This window comes from Prinia subflava, chromosome 5, assembly GCF_021018805.1.
Source record: "Prinia subflava isolate CZ2003 ecotype Zambia chromosome 5, Cam_Psub_1.2, whole genome shotgun sequence".
NCBI lineage: Eukaryota > Metazoa > Chordata > Aves > Passeriformes > Cisticolidae > Prinia > Prinia subflava.
In genome coordinates, this window is record NC_086251.1 from 55,644,228 (window position 1) to 55,661,336 (window position 17,109).

The window sequence follows — 17,109 nt, forward strand, 5'->3', positions numbered from 1 at the left end:
ACCTGAAATACATGAAATGCAGCTCCAGGAGTTTAAACTTCAGCAAGAGACATTAAAAAAGCAACTGGATGAGCAAGCATCATGCAGTGCTCTACTGTAGTCCAGGGAGGAGGGAGAGATCCCGCTGTCTGAACTTGCACAACACATCGTGGAAAACAACCTGTATCTCACTGACGGCGAGTTGAAAAGACTGTTGCATCTTCAGAAACTCAAGGAGCCTTTTAATTTCAAAAGAAATTTAATGAAAATGATAAAAGGAAGCACATCCCTATCTCTCCTCCCTCAGATAATTGGGTGTAAATACCAGCTTCTTTTCATGCATCAAACCTTTTATCTGTAATTAGAATTGGCTTCATCCAGCTCCACTGGTATCCCATGCTAAGAGGGTTCTGGTGGTGGAATAAAGTGCCATGTGATTATTTATTTACTCTTACAATACATGTCAGAACAACTTCGGGAGATTTGTCTGGGTTTGGAAGCAGAGCTCTGAATGGCTGCTCCAGCTGAAGCCCAGGAGGAGATCCCTGATTCTCCACAAAACCATGCTGCCATGGTTTTCTCCCTGTGTTCAGAGAACAGGGGGAATTCATTCAATGAAGCACTTGGGCATGAGTTTACATCCAAGTATTGCAGAGAGTACCTTTAGAAACCAGGGGAAATTAACCACAAGCTTAAAAATGCTTGAAAAATCCTGAGGTTTTCTTTTGGCTTGCTGTGTGTTTCAGAAAACCAATTAAGCTTTTAAAAAGCAGACCAAGTAAAACCTTTTTTTCAGTCATAGTTATGCTGGGACTACATGAAGCCTTCTTTTACTGGGAAATACAATGATAACTCAGAGGGAAAGGGACTATGGTTGGAGACAGTTTTGGATGTGTGGGTAGGATAGAGAAGCAAGAACTGGATGCTACCTGTATGCCACAGCCCAGTGAGTAGGATGCCCACCTACTGCATGGGAATCCCCTTTTGCTGTACTGGGAGAACCACATAAACCTTCATTCTTCCTTCCATCCCTCTGGACGAGTGCCCAAGCACCCATTTTGCAGAGCCCTGGTTGCATGGAGCCTGTTTTCCATGGTGCCTCTCAGGAGGCTGCAGCTTGCAGGGAAGTTGTCAGCTATCCATGTGACCTTGACCTGCAGCAAATAAATGGTTTCTTAGTATTAGTAATGCTGAGCCAGATAACGTATAAGAAGGACTTCTCAGACCTGCAAATATGTTGTATAGTATGAAAGCACAGAAAAAGGAGTCCTGTACTCAATCTGCATCTTCTCACCAGAAATGAGCTTCCCATCACCTTTTTTACCTCCCATTTGAATAGAGTTTTGTTTTGTTTTTTTAAAAAGTACCTTATGAGTCTCAGGGCCTTTAGAGGAAACTAATAATGTTCTATGACAAAAGACCTGACTGGGTTTAGGGTGGAATTTCTGACTGGCAGACCTTGCTGAGGATTTGAGGCAACCCCATATCCAGTTGCTGTCGTGGTTCACAAAATGCTATGTATAACACAAAAAGGTGCAGAGTGAACCAGCTGAGTGTTAAAGCTCTAAGCAAGCTCATAAATTAACATCCACTATGAAAGGGAATACGTGTGTGTTACTGCACAGTTATTACACATCTCTGCTGGAGAACAGCTGCAAAATCCCTGGGCAGCTACTGGAGCCACGGGCCGCACTGCACAACTCAAAGGATTTTAGCTATGGCTCATGTACCCTCTGGGGAGACAGACTGGGCTTTGGAAAAAAACTAAAACCAAACCCACAGTAAACCAGTCTAACTCTGGGCTTTCTGCATGTGACATGAGCAGTCAGCCTGTAAAAGGAGGATTCCTTTAGGCTATAACACAAAAACACATTTTCGTGTGGCTCGTTCTAAAGAAGAGACATTTGCTATTTTTGAATAACATAGGGTGTTGATGATAGAATTTGCAGAACACTGTGATACTGATGGAAAGTAAATTTGTCTTTTGTCCCTGTGGCTGGAATAAAGTCAACAAAAAGTGCTATGTCCAACAGGATCCTGTTCCATTTGTACCTGGATGCTAAAATGTCTCCAAATCTTGAAGTGAATTCAGGGAGAGAAGCATTTTGCATGGCAATCCTTTTCCTATCACCTGACACACTCTTCCTACTACTGCTAGCCTAAAAAAAATTAGAGAAAGGAGATTTTCTATCAGTCATTGAGCTACCTAAAAACTGTAGAGCAAAGCAGAGCATCTTCCAAATAAATTCAGGCAAGCAGTTAGCAGTGACTTGGAAGCAAAGCACATTAGTTTGATGCCAAAAACAAGCTGCAGTGCATCCTGCTGAGGTCCAGAGGGATCATCACGCCCTGAGCTGGCTGCAATGGCCTTGCAAACACCCACCAGCAGCAGCAGCAGATGTGTTACAAGCAAAAAGCCTGTCTGGAAACTCAAGTACATCTCTGTGTCCACTGCTACATCCAGATAAGTGGACCAAACAAGCCATCTGAATTCCTGGACAGATGTCACCCACATCCCCATGAATTCCAGTGGGGGCTCACAGCAGTCCCGATGAGTTAGGACCGTGTTGGCAGACCTGCCTCTCATTGTTTTCTTCTAGTAAAAAGCAGGATATGACAGGCTGAATTTTGCCCTGAATTCCATGGATAGGATGACTCAGAGACTGAGATATTTCAGGGGCAAAAGGGATCAGTGCTTGCTGGGCAGAGGGAGGTCTTTGCAGCAAGGAAGCCAATGCCATTAGCCCTTGCCTTTAGGGAGCTGACACTCAGCTGCGGTGGCAGCCAGAGGCTTCTCCTCCTCACCACGTCACTGCAGACATTGCTTCAGTTAATTTGGTGAAGAAACACTGCAGGGGAAGTGACTTTGATGCTTCCTGCAGGAAAGTATATATAGACCAGCCAGTGCCTCGTGCTTTACACGCACAGCCAGGTCAGGGTGGATTTTACACTCAAACACGCAAGGGTTGTAGCACAATGGACCTGTGTGGGAGGGAGGGAGGGACCAGATGCTCAGATGCTTCCTTCCCCACCCTGGCCCAGCAGTGACATGCACATATCTTGCTTCTTCTTCCTAAGGATCATGGTCATTTCCAACTCCACGCAGCGCTTCCCAAGGGCTCAGCTCCAGGCTGCCTACGATGCACCAGGCTTCATTTCCACCTCTTACAATACACAGAATATTCCTTGTTACTAGTTGTTTTGGGGTTTTTTTGTATGTGTGTGTTTTTGGGTTTTTTAATGAGGTGGAATAAAAATTGACTTTGGACCATGTAGTTCTTCTGCAAAGAAAGTTCTTAATTTCTCTGCAAGTTGCCTAAGCCCTTAGGAAAAGCTTAGGAGAAGAGGACTATGAAAAGAGTCTGAGAATGGAATGAAAAGAAGGTGTTTCCAAATGAAACAAAGAAAATTCAAAATCTTGATTGGCCTTTTCATCATCATCTTCAACCTCCCATATCTGCCTTCTACACCACATCCCTACACAGAATGTGTTTGCTTTCAGCTGGGCCAAAACTCTTGGTAAATTCCACCTGCTTGCATGAATAGAAACAGAAAGCTCATCCAGCTCTAACACTTTAGTCAGCAGGAAGCTATAGGTACATTTTTCTTTCCTAAAGTGATTATTAAAGCCTTTTCCCATCAAGTCCTCCCAGGGGTAGAGACCAAGGAAAAGCTCAAACATGGGCTGAGCTGTAATCATTATTGCTCAGTGGGGAGGCTTGTCCCCAAGGTAACTTGCCCTGGAAGTTTGTTTGCCATGAAAGCAAACAGTGCTATAGTAACCTGCCCTGTGCAGAATGGCCCATGCCAGCAAATCTAGTAATTCCTTGCATTCACAGAAATAACTGCAGGGCAGATGCACCCAAACTGCCTTTAAGTGACTCACTTCTGAGCAGCACATTGCTCAGTGCATGCTCTTGTTGGAGGCTTATGCCACTGCTCACAGTTCTTGCCTGCACCCTGCCCCAAACAATCCCAGCTGCTCCTCTCCCAGCTCCTTGTCTTGGGTGGTTTAGCTCTTCCTTGTGTTTCCCACTATTTACCTACTATTATCTAGTAGGTAATGAACCCCAGTTTTGTGCTTTTTGGAGCCTTCACCAAGACTCTGTATTTTTCTCACCTTGTGGTCAGTGTCAGTCTCACTGGCTCTGGCTTTACCTTGTACCAGGGCTCTCCCTCTGACCTGCTTTGCCTCCTCATCTCTTTACTGCCTGTTCCATCCTCCAGCCCCCTCTGCCAAGGGCTCCCTGCCTCTCTGCCCCATCAGTCCTCTCCTCACACAGTTCTTGGGAGTCCTTGCAGCAGGGGCTGGAGGGTTCAGATGTCTTCACAAAGTCACTGCCAGCTCACAACAATAACGAGAAATTATTGAGGGCTATGTGGGTACAAATCATGGCCTGGAAAGAAGGAGTACCATAAAATCCCAGAGAAAAGCAATATTACAGAAACCTGTGCATCTGCCATACTTTTATCTTTTTACAGCCACCAGTAGGTCAAGGCCAAGAACGAGGTCCCAGAGCAAGATATGTCTGATGACTGAATTGGGAGACCCTTTCTCATGTTTTGATTAATTTGTCCTCACCTCTTCCATTCCAGAGCAAGTTCTCAGCCCCTTGCACTCACATCAGTTGTCCACCATGTCCAGCTGAAAAGAGAAGGAACAGATTAATCAAGTTCAGCCACTGGAATATGTTGAGGCTGCTATGGATCTGGAGGACAGCAGCTTGCCTACTCCACTCCTTGGTGGGCTCATTCTGCTGACCCAAGCACCAGTGAGAGCACAGGGATTGTCCTGTCCATGCTGCTGTTCCTTGTGCTGTCCTTGTGCTCTCCTGGTTTAGGAGGTCACTGGCATTTCCCCTTCCACTGGTCTCTCCGTCTGCCTCAAGTTCCTACAGCATCTGCCCAGAGGGACTGAGATCTTCTCTCCTTCTGATTCCAGAACCACCTTTGCTGTCTTTCAGGCATCTCTAAGAAGCAGATGAGCTCTGGGGAAAGCTGTAGGGTCTGTGAATATACTCATAGTAGACACAACTTTTACTGACCATCTTACACAGCCTAGGTCTGTACAGTTTTTAAGACATCCCTCCACACATTTCTATAAACACAGTCCTCAGCCATTCAAATTAGGAGCCATGGAGAGGCAACCAATTCCCTCCCTACCTCATGCACACAAACAGTATCACTACATTAAGACATCTCATAAATAAAACACATGTCAGAAGGTTTCCTTGCATCAAATACTGTAAACAAATGCATTCAGTCCTGTTTGAGTGAGAAGACATTTGTGCCAAGCAGTGCTGCAGGAAATCATGTTTATACCTGCACAGAAATTGCACAAGATCATTATGTCCTTGTGAAACTATTCCCTCTGTCCCCTCCCTCTCTCCCTCACCCCCACCAAAGCCAAGGTCTGGGATAGCCAAGGCTCTTTGGGATTGAAACTACACAAGTGCAGCCTGCCTGGATGCCACAGGTCTGTTTGATCAGTGACTCAGAGCACTCTTCTCATTCCTCCTTCTTCCCAGTTATTCTTTGTCTCTTCTCATTTTTTCCCCATGCCCAGATTGCAGTGGGAGCCCCTTCTTTCTCGGAAAGCCTGGAGAACACTCCAGGAGCAGAACAGGAGCAGAACACTGCCTTTGGGAGAGGGCAGGGAGCTGCACTCCACTCCCACCCAGCAGCTGTGACCCTGCTGTGAGCATCCATCATGAGGAGTGTATGGAAAGGGCTGAGGAAAACACCAAGTTCAGCAGTTGACCACTTTATAAAGTATCAGCATAGAAATCCTGTCTAAACCATGTATGTTTTTGTGTATTAACCTACAGCAGCCCTGAAACAGGATCACAGCTGCACCCAGTTCAAATGCCCAGAATTTTAGTGACTGATAACGACGTCTGGGAAGAGGTAAAGATGGATGTGACAGAGATCTGTCTTCTTTCTCTCATTTCATTTATTAGGAAAGACAGCTGCCTTAATTAGTTTTTTGGGTTTGGGTTGGGAAGGGTTTTATTGTGTGAGGCTTTTTGTTATTGTTGTTGCTGTGTAGTTTTGTTTGTTTGTTGTTTGGTCCTGATCTGAATTTGGCCATCCACTGTAGAGTATGAGTGACACTGAGCATCATCATTTCTCTTCTGTTTCTGATTCATTGCTGAACAACTGCTTTGCAACAAAACTTTTCAGATCAGAGACATCATAAGTCAGTATTTCTTTGTACCAAGAAGACACTTGTCCCTGTGCACAGGAAAGCTGGAGCCAAACAAAGCCTTTGGAAGGTCTAGCAAATCAGGTGATGTGTCTCTGGGAAGAGGACACTTTGCTCAAGAGGGGCAGGTGATCAAATACTGAAGAGTCCACAAAAATGAAGAGGATGTTTTCATTATTACTTGGAAAGGAGCAGTGATGATAATCACTTCCTCTGTTCTCTTCATGGCAGAGAGCAAACCTTCATCACCAATTTATCACTTGCACAGAAAGAGGGGCCAGAGTGAAGTGAAAGGACATCACCTCTCCCAGGACTGCCTGTGGGAACAGGCAGTGTGAGCTGTCACAACACCTCTTTAAGTTCATGTTCCAGCTGCCACTTCATATTCCAGCTGCTGGACCCTTGCTGTGTTTAGTAGCCCCACTTGCAGTACTTGGGTAATAAAGTTGATCCATAGAATGTGTATAAGTAACACAGCTGAGTAAATGAAAAATACAGCTTGCAGGCAGCCTGTGCTGAATCTGAGGGAGGCTTCTGAAACAGAGTTACTTGTCAGATGGGGAACAGGTAATCAGGCACTGAACACATCTGCTTTTACTGAACTCAGAACTGAATCAAAATTAATGCCTGTTAAAGAGCCAGAAAGATCCTTCTGATCGTTTACACAGGGCATGCAATTTCACTTCACTGTTCCTGAATCTGCCCTCATAATTTTTAGCTGATTTAAGGCAGGTTTTTCAAAAATTATCTGACCATGATTTAGCAAATTCAGGCTTTAGGGAATCTATTGCACCCACTGGCAATGTCTTACAATGAGAATTTGCCTTCTCTGATCAAGAGAAAAACTGTAGGTAACTTAGAAGCAGGATTTGTTTACAGGGAGCCACTACCCATTAGGTATGTATTTTGCTCTTCAAATATTTAGTATTTTAAAATTGGGCTAGGCAATTGGAAAAAAAAAATGGAAATAATTGTTTCTATTAAAATCTAGGAAATTTGTAAAATCAAGTAGAAAAGTTGTTCAAACATCCTATCCCACCTTTTGAGAATAAAGTACTTTTCCATTTCCACCATAGAACAACTTCTCATTTTTATATCCTGCTATAATATGGAACATAATGTAAGAAAGTAGTTATAAAAGATAGTGAAAAATGAAAGTATTGAAAAATAAAAATTAATCAGGTCAAAAGATTGAATTTAAATCAAACAGCCTCATGTTTGTTTGTGTTCTTTTCCCCAAAGGTTTCCCTTACAGCAATTTTGAATTTCAGTACTGCTCTGAACAAACTCTGGAAATCTTCCTGAGGCAGAAAACCAACATTCAGTAGGATCTTCCAAGATTTATGTTGCTGACCCAGCTTGCATTACCAGGGGACAGAACATAGCTGTATCAGATAGGGATCCTGATCAGAGAACACACAGCTACATCTGGGGTCTGTGCCAGCACAGCCATTCCAGCACAGCCTCCAAAGGAGAAACTCAGCTTCCATCACTGCTTGTCCTGTCTGCTCCTGTTTAGCTTCATAGCCCCACACTGGCTCAAAAACGTGCATTTATCTAAAATAAAGTTGGAGCTTTGGATTTCACTTGGCTCGTGAAGTTTGGTCCCACCCACTTTTATTTGTTTGATTTTTTTTATGTATACATATACATGCATATGTATACATGTGCATTCACACATACACAGAAATATACAATGATAAAGACAGAATACAGGATTTAAAACGTTTTCCAGGTGGTTTTCAGGCCCAACAGCTGAGAGTCTTTTTTTTTTTTTTTTCTTTCTAAAGTACTAAGAGGATAAATATTGCCATTTAAAAAATAAACTTCCTCAAAATTGTCCTTTCTGCTCTGAAAGACCATCTTGTTCTTTAGGTGATTTATGATATCAATCTGTAACTACACGTGTATTGTTCAGAGTGTTCAGCAAACAAGACGTGAGTGTTTGAAATACTTCAGGGCAGGAAGAGGCACAAAACATCGAAGCAGCCTCCCAGTTCTAGCACGGGCACTTGAAACCCAGTGTCTTCTTTCCTGTTAATACATCTCAGGCTGTCATTGCCTCTTCATTTCCACATAAACGAGCATTGACAGGCCAGCTAAGCCAGGCATTTGCTGTGCAGAGACCAAAACCAGCTCAAGTTGAGTACATTCCCACTTTTTAAAGTGTTCGGCCATTGGCCAGCTGGGCCAAAATATTCTGATTTTTTTTTTTTTTAAGTGAATGATTGATTGATGCCCAGAAAACATTTCAAAGTAGGAATGTGGGCCAAGTAAAATGCAGCAGCATGATGAATGTTGGGAGATTGGTGTACCATGAGTGTGGAAACCACCATTTGGTGGCAGGGTTGGTCCAGCCCTTTCCCTGGCCAGTTAAATCCTGGAGGTTCCCATCACGGACCTGCTGCCTGAGGAAACCAATTTCTGTTTCAAGGGGCTGGGATGGGAAGGTCTCCAGAGAGAAGAGCAAAAAAGTTAGCTGTAAAAGACAGGAGCCCTGAGAGTATTATGGGAATCCTGAAGTCTATAGCCTGAGGGTTTCTGGGCAAGAGGGGAGACCCATCCCACTGCAAGACCAGCCATGTCAGGGAGAAAACAAGACAGTGGGAAAGGAGAAAGAGAGGAGTAAAAAGGAGATCTGGTAATTTGCTTAGAGAACCAAGGAATAATCTAGGCTGGGAGGCACTTCTGGGACAAGTCAATCCCACTTTGAGTTGGACAGAGATCAAATTGCTCAGGGACTTGTTCAGTCCAGCCTTCAACATCTCTGAGGATGGGAAATCCCACAGCCGCTCTGGGTGACTTGTGCTATATTTGACCACTGTCATGGTAAAAAATTTTTTGGCCTTATATCTAACTGGAATTTTCCATGTTCCAACTTGTGACATTAGAGGGCACATCCCTGCTCGCACCTTTTGTTTATGAATTTGTAATCCCTGGCTCTGCTGGCACTCCTTGTCTCCACAGCCTTCTAAAGCAACAAACTCCCCAAGCTGAGTACCAGCTATGCAAGAAAGGCTAATCCTGGTGGTCTAGGCCAAGAATGACCTTGGGGTGGTGGCAGAGAGATGGACAACAGATAGTTCTCTCTTCACACATCTTCTTCCTCTGTTGGCCTGCTTTCCCATCACGACCTATTTTCTAGCTTGGAGCTCTGGGATCCACAGTTCCACAAGCATTTGATTTGCCTGAAGAATATTGCAAATGTTATTAATTTCATCAGTGACTGATTTGCATAAATTTGTTCAGCCAGCACTACAATAGCTCTTTCTGGCCAAGTCTGAATGAGTTACACGTCTAATATTACATATTTCACAAATGTTATATGTGTATTACCTACGTGCACATGTGCTTATACATACATTCATCACCTCGATACATCCTTTCATGTCAGGTATGCGAATTATTTTGTTTATGAGAAACAAAGTTCCCTCCCTGCGCCAGGATTAAGACCTGCGTTCCTTTCCTGCCTCTCCTTGGGATCCCATGTGATCTGGCCAAGTCATTTCATGTCTCTGTGCCTCTGTCTCCCGTTTGGGGAGCAGGGGCAGTGCTCGGGGAGAAACCGTGGATCGCTCTCCTCGGAGAAGAGCAGGGATGTGTCATTCTCTGCAGAACAATGGCACTTCTGACATTCCTAATGCCATGGCAATATGAATATTCAAAGCAGCAGGGCCTTTGTTAGAGATCCTGATTAATTGGTGATTAATATCACTGTCATTTCCTTAGAATAATGTGTGCTGTGCTCTTATCTGGAGAAAAGGGGAGGAGAGAGGGGGAAAGAGAGTTCCTGAGTGCACCGGTACACGGGCTTCAGGCAAAGCCTGCGGACTCCATTAAGGACAAACACTGCTTCCCAAACTGTCCCTATTCCTGTGACATTTACACTGCTCAGGCCCATGTACTCAACACTCAGCTCCAGGAGCCCTCTCTGATTCCCAAGTGCTGGTGGTGTAAAGTGTCAAACCCACCAAACTCCAGGATGATAATTACAGACTGCAGCTATTTTCATCTTTCTCTTGTGGACACACCATGCCCCTCAGGTGATCCAGCTTGGCAAAACCCTCCTCTGAGTGTACAGAAGATCCACCTTGTCATAATATTGGTCCCTAATTAAGTTGTTTCAACAAGAAGGCATCTTTGAAGGACACACGTATTTTAGAGGGAAATTAAAGTATTAAGCACACTATTTGGGATGTTTCTATTTCACTGGAATATCTGAAGATAACTTTACCATCAAAGCGACCATATCATGTAATTGCACTCAAGCTGCTGGCCACAGCACATCTCCAGAACACCTTTTCACTCCATTATGTGGCTCAGACAGAAGAATTTTGTCCTCAAATTCTTGTTATGCACACATATAGTGCATATTTTCCTACTAGACAAAACTTAACTGTATACAATTCCTCTGCAATGAATTACTTTTCTAGGATTTAACAACAAAGGCCCATTTGGAAACCATAAATGTGGCATCGACCCCAAAGGACAAATACTATACTTTCATCAAAGCAAAACATAGAAACTACATAACTATGGCAAAACATGGGCCAGAGCACTAGCAACATTGCTTCAGAAAGGGTCTATGTTTTGACAGGCAAAAATGCCTACTTCAACCAAGAAGCTAAGAAAAGAGTCTAGTTCAGTACATGAAATAATCAAATGGGGTGCAAATTTCATTCGTATCTAAGCTCTGTAAATGAAGATGGATATGAAGATGTGTGTTTCTAAGAGGACACTTAAGCAAAGATAAGTGGTCAAGTGCTCACAGCTTTGCTTGTGTCAATGTTATCTGTAGATACTCTTTTTCCATAACACTCTGAGTGACTTTTCAATGTATAGATAATATGTTTCTTAAATGCAGCCCATATACATGCATTGTAAATGGCTCTACCATTAGGAATCTAAATTTTGCCATTTAATAAAAATTCTACCCCTTTCAGGATTCTTCTTTCTGGTTTTGTTTGATGAAGCCTCTTTAAACACGAGTGCAGGATTTCAGCAATGGCTTTTCCATCACTGCTGCACCAGACTGCTCTGTCTGCTGAGAAAGGTGGTGCCCCTGTTTTGGTAGCAGGGAGGGAAGTCTCTTGCCAGAAATCTCACACTTGTAATTCTTAGAAAGGTCAGAGATGGAGACTAAATTCTAAACAAATGCAGACTTGACTTTCCTGTTAAAAACAGCCAGATCCTTTTGGGTTCTCCAGGCCAGGAATGTCCTTGGGTCTGAGGGAAATTCTGGTGTCCTGTTTGCTCATGTTTTTCTACATGAGGAATCACTATCAGCAATGGCCAAAGTTAAACTCCCTGTTTTCCCTCCTAGTCCACTTTTTTGCCATCTTCCTCCACCACTCTTGGCAAAATATCCATCTACCCTGCTCTTAGTGCTCCCCTGACTGTGTTTTCTTAACTTTTACTTTATGATCCCATCCCTGCCAGTCACTTCTCTGGAAACTCATCCTCCAAGCCCATCCCTGCTCCATGTTCACCAGCTCGTAGCATTGACTATTTTCTCCTTACCTGATCCTAGTTGAATAGTTCTTGCAAACAAGAGCTAAACAAACATAAATATATTTATATCATGCACAAATAATCTTAAGTATTGCAGCAACAAAACCAACAACATAATTTTTTTTCTTTATTTAATCACAGTGCTTCTAGCATCTGAAAAGCTGAACAACGCCTGCAGTAAGCCCTGTATGAAGATGAGTATATGGAGAGATATTTACCAGTTTGAGGAATTCACAAGGTACAGAAGGAGGAAAATGCTCACTGCAGTGATGGGAAATTGAGAAATAGAAGAAACACAGGCACTTATCAAGGTCAGGCAGGAAGGTTGTGGCAGAGCATGGTATAGACTGCACAATACTCAGGCACCAGCCCAGGCCTTTGCCAAGCAACTATCCAGCTTTTTTAAATATTCATGGAGGAAAGACAGCCTTGTGCAATGCTCCACAAATAAGACAGAACAAATGACCCTGTAGAAGGGCAGACTGCAGAAACTGAACTTGAGGGGTTATTATCTGCTGGTAGAAGGTTGTAGATATTGCCAAATGCTAATTTAAATTTTTTTTTCTGGTTTACAGTGCTTAGGAAAAGTGAGAAGTTTTATTCTCAGCCTGAAGCACTGCAGCAAATTCTGTCCAGTGGAGTAAAACTGGCCATGTTAACAATCCAGATTTTATATGTCACTGTTTTATCAGATTTCCAGAGACATATAATGTCTCTTTCTCCTGCCAGTAAAGCCAGATGCAGAAGTATCCGTGTGTTTATTTAGCACAGGATTGTTAATGGCTGGGAGTAGCACACACTGGGGTGTGGCTTCCATGTCTTGCACAGAGAAGTCAGTGCTAAGAGACCAGAATTAAAACAGACTGAAGCAGAAGTGCAACCGACTGACCTTGGCGCCAGCAGAGTGGGAAAAACATTAGGAAAATCTGGACTAGGCAGCCAGGTCAAGGCTGATTTTCACCCTTTGAAATTCAAAGGTACTTGATACAAAGCATTAATATAAGTAAATTCTTAGCTTTCCGTTTCCTTAAGGAAACAAACTTTCAGACTTCAGGCAGTCCTTTTCATCTCAACTTGAAGGGAAGAAAGAAGATTCTAGATTGGTCTTTTCAGTGAAGGACTTTTTGCATAACTTCATTAAGACAAAACAAGATGGCATTATAGATTAAAATAAAGACTTCTGTTAAGCAGGAGGTTAAACAAGTCTTTAAACACAGCTCCTGCTTCATGTGCTAATCCTGGTTTCATGACAGTTTGGAGGTACAGTCTTTTCCTCTTGGCTCTATTTGGCTCAGCTTGAGTCTGAGCATCCCTGGTTGAAAACAAGCCTGGCACCTGCAGCAATAACTTAGAGCAAAAAGGGGGTGTTAATCCCAGATGCCTTTGATGGGAAAAATTATGGTGTCAGTGGAGTTATCTCCTCTCTCACCCTCACAAAGCTCTTCCTCAACAAAAGACAAAAGCACCCAGAGCTGTCCTGCAGCACACAGCCCAGGGAGCACAGAGGGCCAAAACACCTGCAGCAGGAGGGGGTTTTTATCCCACTCACAGCACTTTGCATTTTGCTCTGCCCCAGAGTTAGGAAGGCAGCAGAGCCTTTGGCTGGGAGAAACGTTGTGGTTGTTCCTAACACAACTGCACAACAGTTACAGCCTTGCTGAGAACCCAGACTGGGGTTAAAGTAAAGGTGAGGGCTGAAAAACCAGTCCCAGAGAAGGGTTAAGGCAGGAGAGAAGCTGGCCCACCAAGGGCAGTTTCGGGTTAAAAATCCCAAACCCAAAAAAAATTCTTTGGACAGAAGATACCCATGTCGAGCTAAGGCAGCATCTTTACCAGTGTTAAAGTCATATTTAGAGCAATAAAACTCCTCACTCTGCCTCTGAAGAAGCAGCAGCAGAAATCTCTGATAAGTGGGAAGGGAGGAGAAGAGCATTTTACATTCTCATGGTTCCTTGGCTCACTCCAGCACTCTTTGATTAACTAGGAGCAAGATTTATGTGCTATAAAGTGCTCTGGGGAGGTTGCTGATGCCAAACCTCTGCACCTGGGTTTTGAAAGCCTCCCTAAAGTTATGAGAATATCTGTATATTCTCATCTAGGAAAAGAAAGCCCCCCTGAAAACCAAAAGTAACTACTGCTTTTTGGCAGAACAGCAGAGTGCAATTTCACCTAGGAGGGAGATTTGCAAAGATACTGACAACCACTAAATGGCCTAGTCCCACAGAAATTGGATGTGAGTGAGCATTTCATGGCCATTTACCCCTGGGGAGAGGTGTCCCCTTACCCCTGATTAGCTTGGATTCTTCCATACAAGGAAGATTAAAGAAATATCCCATTAAATTATTTTGGGATTGTTATTGTTTTTCGTTCTTAAATTATTCTACCCAGTATAATCCAATGGAAACTTGTTTCAGAGGACAAAAGAGCTCAGCTTCTCTTAATGGTTAGTGGAGTCACATTCTTGTGTGACATCTGGCTCTAATATGATTGGGAATGAGCAGGCCAGCAGGACAAGAAGTGCAACCAGGGATGTTATCAGCCTCTCAACAGCCTTGGAAATTGATTTTCATCAACTATTGTTTAAAACTATTGTGCTGAGCGTTGAAATTGGCCTGTTTTGTGAACAATTATGCTGTGCTGATGATGTTTTCAACTCCTTTTAGAAGCCATCAACAGTCTGCAATATCTGGGTGTTGTGCAGGCTTTGTCTGGAAATGGCATCCAGCCTTCATCCAGTTCTGACCAAGTGGAAGCTCTTCAAGGGGATGTTTAAACACCAATTTCCACCAAGCAAGGTTTTTTTCAGAAATGTGCTGCTGTTTATCACCAGCTGATGCCACATGTGGTCGGAGCCCTCACTTGATTTGATTCTTGTTTCAAGGCTGAACATTGTGAACTGGGACAAATTTTACAGCCTGCAAGAGCTGTGGTGGCTTCAGACTATCCATGAGCAAGAAGGGAGAAGAGAGAAGGTGTCTGCACTTCAACAAAGGTGGAGAAGCAGCAGAGGTAAAACAGCCTCGAGGAGGGGAAGCTGAGGCAAACTGGATGCTTAGACACCAAGATTTTGACAAAATTTGGAGGTCAAGTGGCCTTGGGCAGAGAGAGGAAAGGGGTGAGATGATATTTAAATGGAAAAGATGCTGCCCAAGGAATTTTTTGGTCTCATGCCTCCACACCAGTGTTCAGTGGTGCCACCTTAGAGGCTGATGCCTGGATGGCCATGGAGCACAGCTGTCTGCTCACAGGGAGAACAGGGCTCTGAGCCTCATCCTCAAGCACTCCAGGAGTGAGGTGACAGCCAAGAACGTGGTGGGTGAGCGGCAAAATACTGGGAGAGGAAGAGGGTTTGGGGTATGAGAAGATGCCTTGGAAGAAGTTGAAGGTCTTTGAAACTGAGGTGGTAAAAACTTCTTTTTCAAAATCCTTTGGGGTCTCACTTCTGGCGCACACTGAGGAACCCACAGTGTTGGAGGCAGTCCCTGCATCATTACAAGAAAACCTGAACAGCAACTAGCAGGACTTTTATCTTCTAGCCTTTTTGTGGCTAGGTGCTGCCATTACTTGCTGCTGATCCCTCAGACAGGCAGGCAGCAGTGCCCTCTGCACCTCCCACCTCTGTACTCACGCCAAGCCCTTCAACCACACAAGGTACAAGAACAAAATTTGCATTTAGTCTTTGAAGCAAAAACAGTATCTCCAGGGCTTCACGTGGATTAGGTCATTAGATCTCTCCTGTTGGACAGGAGCTCCCTGAAGGAATGCAAGGAAGTAAGCACTGTTTTGTCTTTGAAGAAGTCAAGAACCATGGATTTAACTCCCACTTGATCCTTCCAGTTATGCAACTGGGTTCAAACCTAGAGAGGACTGAAAGAAAAAAGGAGCTATGGTTCTGTATCCAGACAACTGCAGTTCAGATTAAGTGGTACTTGGCTCTGACAACAAGCTGGTCTGCAGGCACCCATGCTGCCTGACTTGTTCCTGGGTGTCCAGGCTCCCTGGGACTTGATGTTCATGTGAACAATAAGTGCATAAATTATCCAAATGTCAGGCACTTCCTGGCACTCGCATGTACTGGGTGCCTTGTACTCTCTGTTCACTGCACAGAGCTCCCTGCTGGATGATGCTGATGCCAGTGGAAATGTCTGCAGCCACCTCCAGCCTGTTATCTAAAGGCCTTGTGGTCACCTCATGTGTCATCTGAAAGCTTTCCCTGTCAAGCTGGAGGAGAAAGGCAAACCAGGTTTACCTGCATTGTCTCCAGACCTTTGCAAGTTCTCTTCACAGGAGCAGAGCTAATTGGCATCAAATCACTCCTGCTAGCACAGGCATCTGCTTTGTTTTCTTTCCAAAGGGGTGCAGAGCACAGAGTTTGTTCAGCCAGTCTGGAGGCATCAGCTGTCCTCTTTCTGAGGCTGAAGAAAGGCTGATTTTTGAAATCTCTTACGGTGCTGCAGGTATGCTTCAAGACCAATTTTACAGATAGTGGTCCATCTCATTTTGAAATGCAAAATAGGTAATTGTACATGCAGAAAGATTTTTCCAGCTAAACAAGTAACCAGCTAATAAGCTGGAGTGAAACAACCCAACACTGTCCCAGAACCATGAATTGTGAGGAGTTAAATGAGCCTTAAGAGATTAATCTAGAAAAGAGATATTTCAGATGGTGAGTTGATGGAGCCAGTAGTGCAGTCTGGGCAGTGCAGTCTGTGACAATCCTGTTAACATGCTTGCTATAAAATTTCACCACATCTATACACACATTTATGCATATGTATGTACAATAATCTCCTAATTGGCCTGTAAATGAGATGTTGGTATTATCCAAAAATGAGACATAGCGCACAGTAAGAAATGCAAGGATTTTATCTGTGGGTTTATTTGTAAAATGCTGACATTTAAATACAATGTATTTCTAATTTTTTGTAATCTGGATGCCCGGATGGGAAAAAATTGTGGTGGTCTTCTGATGCAGCACCGATCAGCAGAGGACCCAACCCATGCAGAAGAGAAGGAACATCAGTTCCTCCTGTTTTCTTGTGAAAACTGGTGTGATTCCTCTCGCTGATGAAGTGGCAAACCCGTCTTCCAGGATTACAGCTGGCATGGTATAAGTCTGCACACTGTTCTCCATTGATGGTAATTTATGAAACTTTAAGAAGAGGGGGTTTAATTGGTGCTAGAGAGCTCAATTTCTTGAACCTCAGACTGAATGTATGCAGAGAAGTCCAGCTATAAATAATTCCTGTGCTGGTTTATAAACTATTCTAAGTAGCAAATATCATCTGTTAACCTTATTTGCAATTGGTACATGCAGCTAAAGGAAACAAATGAACTGCTGCTGAATTAATTTGCAGCCCATCCAGAAACTTTTTTGCACTTTGTCTGGAAAGTTTCCAGGCAGCAGAGCATCT

At 43.6% G+C, this 17,109-nt stretch overlaps 2 long non-coding RNA genes across 2 annotated transcripts; one reads left to right on the top strand and one right to left on the bottom strand.

Moving 5' to 3' along the window:
• Positions 1–272: 272 nt before the first annotated feature.
• On the bottom strand, positions 273–5,087 carry LOC134550637 (uncharacterized). The gene is made up of 4 exons (XR_010080385.1): positions 5,025–5,087; positions 4,562–4,624; positions 2,032–2,138; positions 273–1,133 (listed from the first exon to the last, which is right to left on the bottom strand). It is a non-coding gene; the product is annotated as an uncharacterized LOC134550637 (long non-coding RNA).
• Positions 5,088–5,395: 308 nt separating this feature from the next.
• LOC134550638 (uncharacterized) lies at positions 5,396–10,195 on the top strand. The gene is made up of 3 exons (XR_010080386.1): positions 5,396–5,455; positions 5,546–5,886; positions 7,427–10,195. It is a non-coding gene; the product is annotated as an uncharacterized LOC134550638 (long non-coding RNA).
• The last annotated feature ends 6,914 nt before the right edge of the window (positions 10,196–17,109 follow it).